Here is a 15,431-nt window from a genome sequence, read left to right as displayed (position 1 = left end):
TATAGTGCAGTAAAACAACAGGTTTTCACACGGCGATTCCTCATTTACCTTGATCTGAAATCATTCTCAAACCATGTGGGATCAGTCCAGGGAGAAGGGGAGGAGAGGGGAAGGGAAAGGGGAAGTCCACAGTCCTCTAAAATCAGGCTTCTTAGCCTAAAGCTCAACAGCAAATAGCAGTCCACTTCCCCACATTGCTAGACTCCGAGCATTTAAAGAACATCAGCTGACCTCATTATGAGCTCTAACATAGCCAAAGGAATTCATATATTCAAATATTCTCTTGAGTGATGAGAAATATGGAGCATAACTTCAGACTTCTGCTGTTAAACTCTCACTTCTATCATTAACCAGAGTAAGAGTTCAATGCTGTTTTAGATGGAGGACTCATATTTTAAATAACTCATCTCATTAAGGCTTGGATTCCCTACTACAATTAGTTAAATTCCAGTTTGGATCATGCTTCACCTTGGATCACTTAGGGCTTCAGCCACTTATTGGAACTAACTCAATTTGTCTACAGAGAAGCTGTTTTCTATAGCAACAATAAGCTGTGATTGCAACTGGATGTCGGGAGAGCACAAATCCCGCAGTTATCCTGTACCAACATCCTCTCCTTCCATCAGAACAGCAAGTTTTTAAACCAGACTCATGCAAGCTTGCATGACACACCTTGTGTAAAACTGTTGGCAGCCATCAGGATAGCCAGTTGCTTCCTGTATAGACACTGTTCCATCAGTTTTGGTTTTTTGTCTCGCTAGAACAACAGCCAGTGTCTGAAAACTCCCACAACTGAAGCAACCACGCTGATATACCGCAGTCACTGGAGGTGCTCAAGAGCCACGGGTATGTGGCACTGGGGACGTGGTTAGTAAGTCCAGTGAGGGTGGGCTGGGTTGGACTCAGCTATCTCAGTGGTCTTTTCCAGCCTTGGGTGCAACTTGTAAGAGGGAATGAAGCAGCAAACTGCCCAGCACTGAGCTGCATTCTTCTGACACATGGTATCAGTGAACTGCTGTATTTCCCTATCTTCTCTGGAGCTATTGATCTAACCTAACTGAAAAAGTAAGCCTGAACCTAGATATAAATCAGGATCATAGTCACCCATGGTTGCTTATATATTCAGAAAGACACTCCAGAGGGTAATTCAGCGCATCTAGAAATTAAAGTAGAAGTTCCTTAGTCAAAAATATTCCACAGCCAGATTTTCACCTCGCTACCACTACATTAAAAAGGAGAATCCAACTTGTGGTGTGGGTCATTGATGTTGTTCCGGGGGGAATTGTGGCTGTTCCATGCCCACAGGGTAGAAGACAGCCAGTCTTCCTCTAAGCCACATAAAAAGCTGCTTAGTGCTCCCAAAGCGAATGCTCACCAGTTGTTTCCAACTTGAAGGTCATCTTCTGGCCAGCAGCCTCGCAGATGTATTCTCCAGCATCTTTCTTCTCCAGCTGCTCCACAACCAGACGCCGTGTTTTGCCCACAGATTCCATTCTGAACTTTCTGGAGGAGGCAAGCAGTCTTCCATCCTTGTACCATTTTACTTCGGTTGGATCCTGTGCTACTTCACAGCTGAGGGAGGCACTTGCTGCCAGGGCAGCACTCACCTCTTTCTGCACCTGCTCCTGGTTTATAAACACAGGTTTTGGCTCTGAGGGAAGAAAAGAAAAAGTATTGACTGAGGGACCGAAATGAGACCAACTTGCAGGTTTGTATGTACAGGTTGGAACAGGTTTAGGTTACCACTTGTGCCCAAACTAATAGCCTTCACTAGAGAATATCAGCTCTTCTGTTGAAACAAAGTGTCAAATCTAGGCAAGAAAGAACCTAGGAACTGAAGGAACCAAGAGGGTCCTTGAACACCAGTCCCATGGTTGCAAGTCACTATGCAAACATATTGAACCCAAAAGAACATCTGTCCTGCAGGCAACCAAAACCTGAGTTCCTTTTACTTAAGACCCACTGTGAAACATCAAAACACATAAACATGTGATAGTCAAACCACTGGCTGCCTTTTCATGACCCAGAACAGTACTCCTGGCTTCCTGAACAGACTCCTCATGGCCTCTACCATTGCCACAACTGTGACTGTCAAAGGCACAAAGGAAATATGCTCACCAACGCAGTCCTTTGTTCTTTGTGTGTGATTTGCAGATATCTATCTTACTTTGAGCTCTGGCAATAGTCAGCTCTACCAGGTCTCTTACTGTGAGTAGCAGACTCACCTATCCAGATGCAGCCTCCAACATAAAGGCATAGTAAAAAGGCAGTGTACTACTAGGAGAAGTTCCTGCTTCTCCTGCCATGAAAGGCTGCACGTAGAACATGCACTCCAGCCTCACTGCACATACTTATCTTAGTCAAATGTTTCGGTGAACAAGAATTACAGTTTGGGATCTCAGGCACAGGAGAGATTTGAATAATATCTTGAATATTGCTTCCACTGTACATATATTACTAATTATTGCTCTACAGACAGACTGAAACAGGTCTTTGTGTCATACTGAAACCAAATACTTTCTACAAACCCAGGCAATCAAGTCTAGGGAAAAAACCTCAGCACAGACTACAGTGATCCAGGTGCAGTATAATAGAAACTAGATTTTACTTTACTGTTCTCTGCTGTATTTCATACAACACCTGTCTTACCTGTGACATGAATCTTGAAGGTGAGTTTCTGGCCAGCAGCCTCGCAGCTGTACTCCCCTGCATCTTTCTTCTCCACCTGGCTCACCACCAGCCGACGCTGTTTGCCCTCTGACTCTACCTTGAACTTCTTGCTCGAGGTGATCAGTTTCCCCTCCTTTTATCACTTGACCTCTGTGATAAAATGTTTGCTCATTAAGACCGGGATGTGGTAGCATTGTGGTGGAGTGCTTGTTCATTAGGACCGGGATATAATGGTGGAATATGGAGGCCACAAAGGTTGCAGAACACTCTAATTTTATGGGTAGATTGTGTACTCTGCGTAGTTACAGGCAAAGCGCGCCCCGATGGATACAAAGTTCCACGGAAGGACCAACCAAGGAACGACACACCAAGTCGCACGATCACAACCAACCAATTAAAGGACAATACGCTCGGGATGGACAATACAAAAGAAGTTGCAAGGGACGGGACGGCGCGGCAGTTGGAGGAACAATAATCCCCCTGTCGCCCAGCGCTGAATTGCCTTTTAGTTTTACCCGCTACAATTAATAAAAGTTTATAATTGGAACATTATTGGCTCATTGCTTATAAATTGATGACAACCTCCATCTTCTCCTGGGCCACCTCGCAGCTCAGCGTGGCATTTTTCTGTTGTTGCAGCCTTCACCACCTTCTGTACCTTCTCCTTGTTTGTAAATACAAATTCTGGCTCTGAAAAGAGAGAGATACATTAGTTTGGCCTCTTGAAAGAAGAGCAGGTTTTGGGGAAGGAGTCAGAAAAATGAATCAGTTCTCCCAGTCTGATGCCCCAAGAGAATGATGTGGAGAGAAGTTGTGCAATTTATGGATGCCCCATCCCTGAAAACATTCAAGTCTAGGCTGGATGGGTGTTAGAGCAACCTAGTCTCAAAGAATGTGTTCCTTTCCAGGACAGAGATTGGAACTGGATGATCCTCCAGGTCCCTTCCAACAAAAGGCATTCTGTGATGCTTCTTGTATGACTCTCATGACTCTTTCGTCCCCTAGCTGCCATTTACTTATGTCTTCAAAACATCAACTTATACAAAACATTCCTGTAGTATTCTCTCCCATGCTAAATGAGCCCTTCCAAGACAAAAACATGTTACATAGAGCACACCCCCTAGTGCTTGACACAAAGCCCCTGTTCTGAAACTTCCTGAGACGCAGCTGCATTGCACAGTTGTTCTAGTGGTACAGGCACGTGGGAATGGAGAAGTGCAATCAGAACTTTCTTGTCTATGGCCTCATTCCCACAGCAAAAGGAAATTCCTGAAGATTTTAAAAGATGGAGCTGCCTCACAACTGTATTTAGAATAATTTGTTCAATTTCCTCATCAGAAATTAACCACCCCAAGGTTCAGCTCCAAAAATTTTAAGCATAGCAGGGAAAACTTACAAACTAATGACCGTTTTCTAAAACATTCTAGAATGAAAGGCCAAAATGTGTTCTCTCTCACCTGTGACATGAATCTTGAAGGTGAGTTTCTGGCCAGCAGCCTCGCAGCTGTACTCCCCTGCATCTTTCTTCTCTACCTGGATCACCACCAGCCGACACTGTTTGCCCTCTGACTCCACCTTGAACTTCTTGCTCGAGGTGATCAGTTTCCCCTCCTTGTACCACTTCACCTCCGTCTTCTCCTGGGCCACCTCGCAGCTCAGCGTGGCATTTTGAGTCAGTGCAGCCTTCACCTCCTTTTGTACCTTGTCCTTGTTTGTAAACACGTCTTCTTTCTCTGCAGGGACATCACAACAGTCACACCATTTTGCTGTAGTCTGCTGCAGAGCTTACTCCAGTTCCCCATTTTCATTATACTTGCCCTTCACAGGGACCATCATGATGCCTCATTAAGACAGGAAAATACTTTCCCCTCTATTTTGCCTTGGGAAATGAATAGGCATATCATTTCATATCATATCATAAATCTAAACATTTCGCAGTCTGATAGCAGATTTGGACATGAGATTTAGAACACCTGCATGCACTGCTGAACCTCCTCCCTTCTCTTTGTTTCTTCTGATGTCTCTCTACATTTCCAGTAAATCAGAAGGGAATGGCCCTCTAGAACAGGTTGCCCAAGGAGACTGTGGATGCTCCATCCCTGCATCCATCCCTGCAGGCATTCAAGGCCAGGCTGGATGTGGTTCTGGGCAGCCTGGGCTGCTGGTTGGCAACCCTGCACATAGGAAGAAGGGGGTTGGAACTGGATGAGCACTGTGGGCCTTTGCAACCCAGGCCATTTATGAGTCTGATTAGTGGCATTTTCCACCTCATTGTGTCATTCAAATTTTGTAACCAGATCTCATCAAACACCTCCCCTTTTCTCACTCCTTGCATGCCTGGTGTGCTCTTGCACTGTAACCCTGCAGACACCAGCTGACTACAAGAGCTGCACAAGTTACCCTCCTTGCCTATTGTTTGTTGCAGTAATTCATTCCTGGATGGAAAAGCACATGTAGAAAAGTGTTGCTATGACACTAGATGACAAAGAAAGTCCTATAGCCAAAATGTTTTGCACCAGAGAGGCTGTAAGTTGATCCTCCAAATGCAAGACACACAAAATGAAGTGTTCCTTTATCTCTGGGATTCCAAGCATTTTCTCACCTCTGACTTTCACTTGGAATGTTGCTTTGTCATCTTTTGTTTCACAGCTGTAGCTCCCTTGGTCTTTCAGGGTCACATTTTTGACCATGAGCTTGCGGTGCGTCCCCTGGGAGATGATGGTTGTCCTCTGGTCCTGCTTCACCTCTATTTGATCTTTCTTCTATACGACAGCTCCGCTTGCAGCTGACACCTCACACACCAGCTCCAGGTCTTCAGAAGGACTGACTGATATTTCTGGAGTCGTTTTGGACTTGCTGACAAAATTAATGGCTTCATCTGAAGAAAAAAAGAGAAAGTGGTTTACATCCTGACTCAGGCTTATTCAGCACAGCATTAAGATACAGTTAGAACTGATTGTAATGTCTCTGCTCATTACATCTGGGGGATCAAGTTTCACCTCTGGAGGTACTCACATACAAACGTGTGCTTGATTCTCCTGTGTAAGGAAAGAGTAAGTTCTATGCAGACAGTTCTTATTTCTTTTAATCAATTCTGTATTCTGCACATGTTCTTCTGAAGCTAAAATGAAGGCAGCTAAGTAACCTGTTTGCAATACATGAACAAACCAATTCAACACCTTGTCTCTAAGCTAACAAGCAGCGTTTGATGAGCACATCAGTATTTCATGCCCTTCATTCCATCCAGACTGTATTGGCAATAACTATGCTGGTATTAACAAGGATAGCAATTACAAGCAAAATGGTAGAAATACAGAAGATATAAGGAAAAGGGAACTCACCAGAGCTGAGGCGATCCTCCCTGGTGAGTGATCTCCAAGAGATGCTGCCTCAGTGAGGGTCAGCCCTTAAATGAGGTCTCAGAGGAGGTGGAGTCGAACTCCACCCCTCCAGGGAGCACAGCTACATAACTTTCACCTGTGCTCCCACAGCTGACCCCACACTTGCCTCAGCTGATCAATCAGTGGTTCACATTGTGATCTCCCATACACTCCACCCCTTCACAACGTGAACCAATGATTAGGTGAGTTCCCCTTATTACAGAGACCCAATCACGACGCTGATACAATCTCCCGTCGCATTAGATGTTGATATTATTCAAATGATGATGATTGGATGGGTGTTTATGATCTTCCATGGGCCAGTGCTTGATAGATGTTACCGGAGACAAATCATCTTGAAGTGCAGGTCTGTCTGCGTTTCATCAGTCCAGAGTAATGGTCCTAGAGGCTTAGAATCAATCTTAAGGGGAGTAATATAGATGTTTCAAGGGTACTAGGAGGGGAAGATCCGCCCTCCAGGGCAAGATACAGGCCGTATTCTTATCTTGGGTCAATACTTCTGCTTGTACTGGATTATGTCCCGGCCTCCGATACCATACCCTCTGGCCAGATATCTGTGGCTGTATAACTATATCTGGCACCAGAGGAGGAGTCTTGATCTGCCATAGGGACATAATAGGTGTTCCTTTAGCAATAAAGGCCGGAGTATTGACCACGATGTCAGTAGGCCATGTACCTATCACCGAGGGGGTGACTGAACCTCCCACCTCCAATAATCTCCCCCAAGGTGCAAGTAGGCCACACCATTTGGGTCCTACCTGCACCTTCCAAGGCCAATTTATCTTATGGATTCCCGGTTCTAAATTCTCAGGGGCAGGGAGCAGAAGATTATTTTCAGTACCAACCTGCGGTTTTACCTTATTATCGGTGCCTGTAATTTGGATCCTAAGAGGGGAGGCCCATATAGTTTGTAACATTTTCAGGGCACTGGGTCTGCCATCCCGAGGTCTTTCATTCAGGTCCCGCACGGTTTCATATAATCTTTTTGTCCACCCCTGCAGGGACTGAGAGTCTGTTTTCAGGGCAGCCTTAAGGATACCATTATAACGTTCAATAAGGCCTGCCCCTGTTGGGTTATATGGCAGGTGGAATCGCCATTCAATGTTGTTTTCTTCTGCCCAGCGCTGTATCATCGCTCCAGTGAAGTGAGTCCCTTGGTCACTCTCGATAACTTGAGGTGTCCCGTATGCAGACATCAGTTTAGTAAGTGCCTTAATTGTGTATGCTTGATTTGCCTTTGGTACAGGATAGGCTTGCAGCAGTCCACTTACAGTGTCAACGCAGGTCAGGGCATATCTCGCCCCCTCAGACCGAGGGAGGGGCCCAATGTAGTCGACCTGCCATCTCTGAAGAGGACTATATCCTCTAGCAATGTGGGATGTTGTTTCAGGCAACGGTCTCGGTCTCATCTTTGAGCAAGCATCGCAATCCTGACATGCTTGAACGATATCAGATAGTTGTACAGGCAGCCCCCATGCTTTAGCAGCTGCCCACATTATCTTCTGTCCAGCATGCCGTAGCTTCTGATGTAACCAACGGGCAATATTTTCAGATTGTGAATTCTCAATCCATCGGATTCGGGCCAGTGTGTCAGCTTCATCATTTCCTGGTGACTGCAAGGGTTGATGACCAGAGACATGGTAGACACATACTGTCCTGTGTTTGACCGTATTCCAAATGTCTACCCACATGTCTTTACCCCAAATCGGTCGGGCGTGGATAGTCCATTCCTGGGTAGCCCATTGCGTAATCCACAGAGTGAGCCCCCGGTACACAGCCCAACTATCTGTACAGATGTTCAGGACGCCGTCACCAGGTTCTTTAGTTATAACCATCCACACGGCTCGCAATTCTGCCCATTGGCTGCTTTGACCATCCCCCTCATCAAACCAGATGGTCTCAGTAGAGGGATGGTATGCTATTGCTCGCCACTTGCTCGGGTTGCCTCTGCTGGACCCATCCGTATACCAGGCATCTTCAGGAATAGGATATCTTCCTTCCTGAACGGGACTCTTCTCTGGTGGAGCAACCATCGGTTCTTTTGATGTATCACTGTGATACGTCACTGGGCCTAGGATCTTCTGTAGTTCTTCTTTAAGTGGAGATGAAGACAGACTGCTTCTCTGGCTTAGATAGGCGACCCATCGTGCCACCGTTTGTGCTTGGGCCACCCCCGTCTTAGGAAGGTGAGTCAAATCTCTCACCCACCCCTGGATTGGTAATGAAGTCTTAACTATGACCTCTGCTGTTTGCGTTATCGGCTCTACTGCTTGTAATGCCGAATAGGCAGCCAATAACTGTTTCTCAATCATGCTATATCGTTCTTCTGCTCCGTGCCAAACCTGAGACCAGAATCCAATGGGGGTTCGAACAGAACTCTGGCGTTGCCACAGGCCCCAGCCAAAACCATCTTGAGTAACATGAACATCTAGTTCAGCTGGGAGGGTCGGATCAAATATACCCAACGCCTGAGCTTGTTTAACTGCCAGTTTTGCCTGTTGGAAAGCATCCTGTTCTATCTTTCCCCAATTCCATGATTGACCCTTCTTTGTAAGCTTGTATAATGGCCTTAATAGCTGAGCTAAATGAGGTATAAAGGAGCGCCAATACCCCAATATACCCAAACATTCTTGCAATTGTTTTGATGTTGTAGGGACTGGAAACGCTTGGACTTTATCTACTACCGCACTGGGTAGTACTTTGGTTTTCCCGGACCAAATTACTCCCAGGAATTTTACAGATAGCCCCAGACCTTGCACCTTCTGTGGGTTTATAGCCCACCCTCTTTTCTGCAGGTAAGCTATCAACAAATCTGCTGCTTGTCTCACCGCCTCTAACGAATCGGATGTTAACAGGAGGTCATCAATATAATGATATAAATTGACATTATTTGGCTTTTCCCACTTAGCCAGATCACGTGCCACTAAATTATGACAAAAAGTGGGCGAATGTACGTACCCTTGGGGTAGGACCTGGAAAGTCCATTGCCTCCCTTCCCATGTAAATGCAAACTGATCTTGCGATTCTTCACTGATTGGAATACTGAAGAATGCATTCGCCAAATCCAAGACACAGTGATATGTTTTGATTTCCCTGCTTAGTGTGTCCATTAGGGAGGCAATATTGGGTACAGCCGCATGAACAGGTGGCGTGACCTTATTTAATTCCCTATAGTCTACTGTCATCCTCCATGTTCCATCCGGTTTTCGCACTGGCCATATTGGGGAGTTATATGGGCTATGTGCAGGCCTTATAATACCCACTCTTTCTAATTCCTGCACCGTCTTTGTTATTTCATCCTGCCCACCCGGGAGTCTGTACTGTTTCACATTAGTAATCCGGCGTGGCTTCGGCAAACAAATAGGCTCATGTTTTGCATGGCCTCTCAATATTGTCTGGATTGCCCGGATACTAATGCATCTCTGCCGCAATCGGAACTCTCCCACTGTTGTATGGAGAGCCAGACCCCACAGGATATCAATTCCTAATATATACTCTGGAATTGGGGCAATGGATACCTTGTACTCCCGTGGTGGAAGACGCCCGACCCCCAGTTTTACCCAGGTTTGGGTGACCGGAATGGTTTGTCCCCCAAAACCTCCAATCATCACTCTATTACCTTTAAATTTAGTTGGGTCTCCATATATTATAGATGTCTCTGCCCCGGTATCAACTAGGGCCATAACCTTCTGTATATTCTTTCGGGACCAGTATATCGTCAGTTCCACATAGGGCCTCCGGTCCCGTCTAGAGGCCCTAGGAGGACTGACATCCCTCGTCAAGCCATGAACTGAGCCAGATTCAAGTCTTTTACCTCCGATACCTCCGGTGTCATAACCCGAGGCACCTGAGGTGGCTTCTTTTTCCTATTTGGAACTATAAAATCTTCTAAATTCCATGTTGTTGTTGGTCGCCGCTCTATAAATCTTATCCCTGGCCTTTTGGGTTTATTCTGAAATTTTTGTTCATCCTTCAGTTGCTTCCACAACTGAAGGAGAACCTGATTGGGCTGCCCATCAATTTTTGAAAACTGAACGCCTGCCCGGAGCAGATCATTAAACATTTGTTTCCGGGATACCCTAACAGGTCCTGCCCGAGAAGTTCGCGGGGCCGATCTTCTGGCTCACACTATTGGAAAAGCCTCGGCATCCTCAATCACCCTGATATTGCGCTTAGCTCGTAAACGCTCAGTTTCTCCGAGGTCTGCTACCAATTGGGCGACCTGTTGGACTACTGCCTCTGCGGATACTACTGGATTAAGTATGGAAACCAAGGTTCCATACATATGAGAGGGTGCTTACTGTAAAATTAGGTCCCTCATTCCCGCAGAAAATTTAACCATATCAGGGCTATCGAATGTGTCTTCGTAGATAGCCTCTCTCATACCTAATTCGCGTATATAATTTTGAAGGTCTTCCATAGAAGACCACATCCCTGTGTTTACTGGCATGTCAGTTTTATTTGTCCACACCATGCGGCAAGCAGCCATTATCCATTCTACAATTGAATGGTTTTCTTCAGGGAACTGAGTCCCAGCATACAGTCTCTGCCGAAGGGCAGGATGTACTGTTATTGTGGCCAACTTAGATACTTCGGGGCCACTAACCAGTACACTATCTGCCCCTGAATCCCATAACCGTAATAACCAAGCCGGAACACTTTCCCTTGGCCTTTGCCTAAATCGTTGCACTAGGTCCATGAGTTCAGTAGGTGTATATGGACGGGCTGTTACATGTAAAACAGATTCGGCAGGGGGCCATTGATCAGGAGGCACTCCTGCTGGTCGATCTTGAATTTTCTTTGTTTTTTGAGTTATTACTGGACAGACTTCTAGTGAGTCCGTCTCAGATGGTTTTTCTAGATCAGATTTAGTGATCTTATTTTGATTCATTTCTTCAGGATCTTGATCGTCATTAAATGAAATGTATCTAATTTGAGGGTTGGAGGAAGAAAATGACGGTTTTTTTCCTGTCAATAGATTGATCTCACCCTCCAATTTTTCAATACGGGCCTTTAACAATTCATTTTCATGTGCAATGTTGTTTGATTTTATCTCTGCCCGATTTAAAGCATTTAATAATGGCCAGGCTGCCATAGATGCAGCCATTCGCTTTTCTTTTGTAATTAAGATATCTTTTTGTAGTCCTAGAAAGTAATCAGTTAGACAATAGGCGTCCATGTTATTTGGTACTCTTAAAGGGCCCCATTGTTCAATAATTGTTGCTAATTGGTAATATGGGGACGCCTCAAAACCTGGAATTTGTCCAGGAAGGCATGTCCCTAAGGGGGTGGTCTTCTCCCCCTTGTACCAATTAAAGATTTTCCACACAAAGGACATTTTTTTTTTTCCTTATATTTCTAGATGCCAAGTCAGTGGCTCCTGCCTGGCTTGCCAAATGTATTGGCAATAACTATGCTGGTATTAACAAGGATAGCAATTACAAGTAAAATGGTAGAAATACAGAAGATATAAGGAAAAGGGAACTCACCAGAGCTGAGGTGATCCTCCCTGGTGAGCAATCTCCAAGAGATGCTGCCTCAGTGAGGGTCAGCCCTTAAATGAGGTCTCAGAGGAGGTGGAGTCGAACTCCACCCCTCCAGGGAGCACAGCTACATAACTTTCACCTGTGCTCCCACAGCTGACCCCACACTTGCCTCAGCTGATCAATCAGTGGTTCACATTGTGATCTCCCATACACAGACAGAACCTGCCTGAGGAGCAAGCTGATGGCTGTCAGCTACAGGCAGACCTAGCTTTGTACTGCATTTCTTAGAGCAACAACTGTTGCTTTCAGTCACTGAATATACCAAGGCCAATTACTATGCCAGGAACATTTATGGCATCAGTGAACAAAAAATGCGTTAAAAATTGTAATAGACAGGAGCCATTTATTCTTTTATAACTAGGTGACCAAAGAACAACAGTCCTTCTAGAGTCAAGCTGTTAAGAACTAATAGCATCAATCAGTATCACATAGATAGATTACTTCCCTGCCCTAAGACCATCTTGCGATCATTTGGTGCTCCTAATTAAGCCCTCTTGATGGCATTTTGTCTGAGCCATGCGACATTTTGTGATAGGAGTTACTGCTAGTGTTCCCTTAACCCTACACCAAAGTAGGAGGTATCCATTCTCAGGGAATCATGCAGGCTTCCTCTGTATTTTAATGCTCAGAGACAGCCCCAGAACTTTTTAAATCTTAGCTTAGCTCTCATCCAATAATGTTCATCAAACAGTGCAACTTGTCCTTTGGGGATGCCTTTGTTCTGCATCAACCAGTTCCAACGGAGTCTTCTTGGCTTGTTTTAGATCAGTTTTTCAACAGATAAAGCCAGGGTCTTTGAATTACAAAGTGAAATTGCAGAATGCATGATTCTCAACCAAACAGAACAGCAGGTGGGATGCAGGGTGAATACCTGAACCAACACCACCTGCAAGCAATCCTTCAATATCTTAGGAATCTCTAGCCACCCCAAATCCAGTGTTGTGCTTGATCTATCATCTCTGCTGAGTTTTTAGCTAAGCTGATGGTGAGCATCACGGTGGTGATGGGTGAGCAGTCAGACTAGAGGGTCTTAATCAACCGTAAGGATCCTGTGATCAGAGGAACGTGAATGTGCTGTTAAAGGTCACAAGCGCTGCACTGCAGCATGAGCATACACAGCGAAAGGCTTTCAGTAGAGCTTCAGTTCATAAATGAGGACTGGGTTATGGAAAATAGGCTCAAGATATAAAACAGAAAACAGATCTTAACGCCAGGTTCTGTGAATGCAACCAGCTGAATTTCACAGATATTGAATTTCAATGACAATTTCTTGTGTTATTTTACCCTCCAGCTCCACCCTGAACAGGAACATGTCAGTGACAAGCATTACTCCTCCAGGCTTGACCTAACAGTGCTTTACTTGCACTATGAGCTAATGGCTGTGCTTACAGCACCTCAGGGAGACACCTCAGAGATCACAATGTCCTTCGGGTACAGCAGGAGACACTCAACTCTCCAAATGTGGAGTTTAATTTGTCCAAAGAGGAGACAGGATTCCCATGCTAATAACTTAGGACCATTTCAGTCATAGGTTTAAAGATGATGTAAGTGCTGAGGCAATACATGAACTAGATGAATGAAGCCCAGATGTCAGGGCTCAAGTCGTGACTCCAGCCCCAGCTGGAGCTAAGGCTGTCTTGAATTCATCACAACACAGTTACATTATTTGCTCATACTGTGGATTTGCATAGGGACAACAGGAAGGTCAGAATTGCTTCAATAGAGCTATGCAATCTTTGTCCTAAATACTGGAAACCCACAGCGTTGGACAAATAAAATGAATTAAGTCTGAAGTGCTTTACATGGATTGTGATCCTATGTTTGCCTCACAAACTTACCTGAGACTTTCCAATCAAAAATCAGAGTGTCATCTCCAATTGTGTAGATGTATGTTCCCTCGTCTTCTTTCGTTACAGCTGAAGCCACAAGCTTATGCAGTTTCCCTTTATCTTCCATTGTGAATTTCTTACTGGTCTTGATTTCTTTGCCATTTTTGTACCACTTCACCATGACATTGGCTTCAGAGGTCTCAGAAACAAATTCAGCTTGTTTTCCAGCAACGGCCCTGATTACTCCTCCACTTGTCTCTTTGATTACGAAGTTTGCCAGTGCTGAAACAAAATATGAAGACACAAAATACATATGATGGTAAAGAACTGCAGGGACATTGGTGACCATGAGGCATTCATTTATCATAAGATCAAACGTGCACGTTTAATCCTAGTTCTAATTGCTAGATTCTAATTCAGAAGCTGGCAAATTGGCAGCTTTTATAAACCACGTACCAGATTACCTTATCTCCACAAGTTGAAGGACGTACACTGTACAGGGGACAGAGCCAAAGGAAGAAGCCCAAGGCTTCAAGAAAATGTCTAAAATAGGAAAACTGAGGAAAGAATTGGAACAAGCAAACTAGAAGGAAATCAATGGAGGGGGTATCTATTACTGCACTGTAACCCCCTGGCAAACAAATCAAGCCTAAAAGATAGAGATATCACTTAGGACTGAAAAGAAAAAAGAAAAAAAAGAATTCCTTTATGGAAATTAATTGGAGTGCAAAAGTTAGATGATAAAACTGGCCCTTATTAACACACAGTGGAATAATTGACTTCAAAGATTCAAAATCTCACCACTGTCTTAGCCAAAAGTTCAAGCCTAAGTCCACGGTCCTATTTTACAGAGGGTAATTGAGCTTGTTTTCCAACTTCTTGTTAACATATCATTTCAAAACAGCGCACACAACTGAGTTGGGTCTGTTGAGACAGCGCAGTCAGAGCTGCTAAAATCAAAGTCTGGATTATGCATGCATTTGTTCTGCAGTTCCAAGAACACGCATGTATAATACAAATTCAACAACGTTCTACAGAATGCCTGTATTTAGGAGCTCGAGAGCCAGCTGATGGACACTGGGATGACTGAGATCCTGTCAATACATTTAACTCCATCCTATCATACAGTCAAATTTCATTCATTTTTTCAGGAACTGTCTCTTATCATTGTAGTCCCGTCACCACTGCTGGATGTGAGCCCAACCACACAAAAGCAGCTGCTGGTTTTCACTGCAGATACTGCAGTAAGGAGAAACAGCCTCCAGACTGGACCAGCTGAGCGTGGCCCTACCAGGATTTGCTCCAAAGGTCTTATTACCAGTAGTGCTTCCCGATGAAATACATGGGGGTCCTCCTTTGATTCCAACCCCAACCCACCCCACCATGCCCCCTGATAACATCCATCAGGGCCACATCTCGACAGCTCCTGAACACCTCCAGGGATCCCACCACCTACCTGGGCAGCCTGTGCCAGTTAATTCTATGGGCAGACCTGCCAGTATGAAATATTATGCTAACATGACAAAGAGAGAGAAGAAAAGCAAAATTAAGACTAGCTGACAAGCCTTGGCAGGAAGTTCTGCTCTCCATCAATTTAGTCCCTGTGACTCTTCACAGGTGTTTTCTACATTTGGGATCACTGCTACAAAAAGAGATGTTGACATCATCTCTTGTGGCCACCCTGACAGAAGAGCAGGAAGGCTGGGATGCTCTTTTTCCTGTCTTTCCCTTGATTTCCTCTATATCTTAGGGACGAATCACAGGACAGAACACAGAAATCAAATGGCTCTACAAAGCAGATTGGCCAGTTCAAGTCAAAACAGCCACTGAAAACACCCCAGATGCTGTCTGACAACAGCTGGACTGTCGGGGAGTCAGGTGAATGCAGTCTGCTGGCCCTGGGCAGGAAGAGGACAGCCCAGGCTGTCACATACCTTTCACTGAAAGCTGATAGAGCATTTTATCCCCCTCACAGATGCACTGAT

The sequence above is a fragment of the Coturnix japonica genome, chromosome 25 (genome assembly GCF_054131305.1).
Source record: "Coturnix japonica strain WE chromosome 25, WE-NBRP24, whole genome shotgun sequence".
Classification (NCBI taxonomy): domain Eukaryota; kingdom Metazoa; phylum Chordata; class Aves; order Galliformes; family Phasianidae; genus Coturnix; species Coturnix japonica.
The sequence above is the reverse complement of the archived record's forward strand: the minus strand, read 5'-3'. Positions refer to the sequence as shown.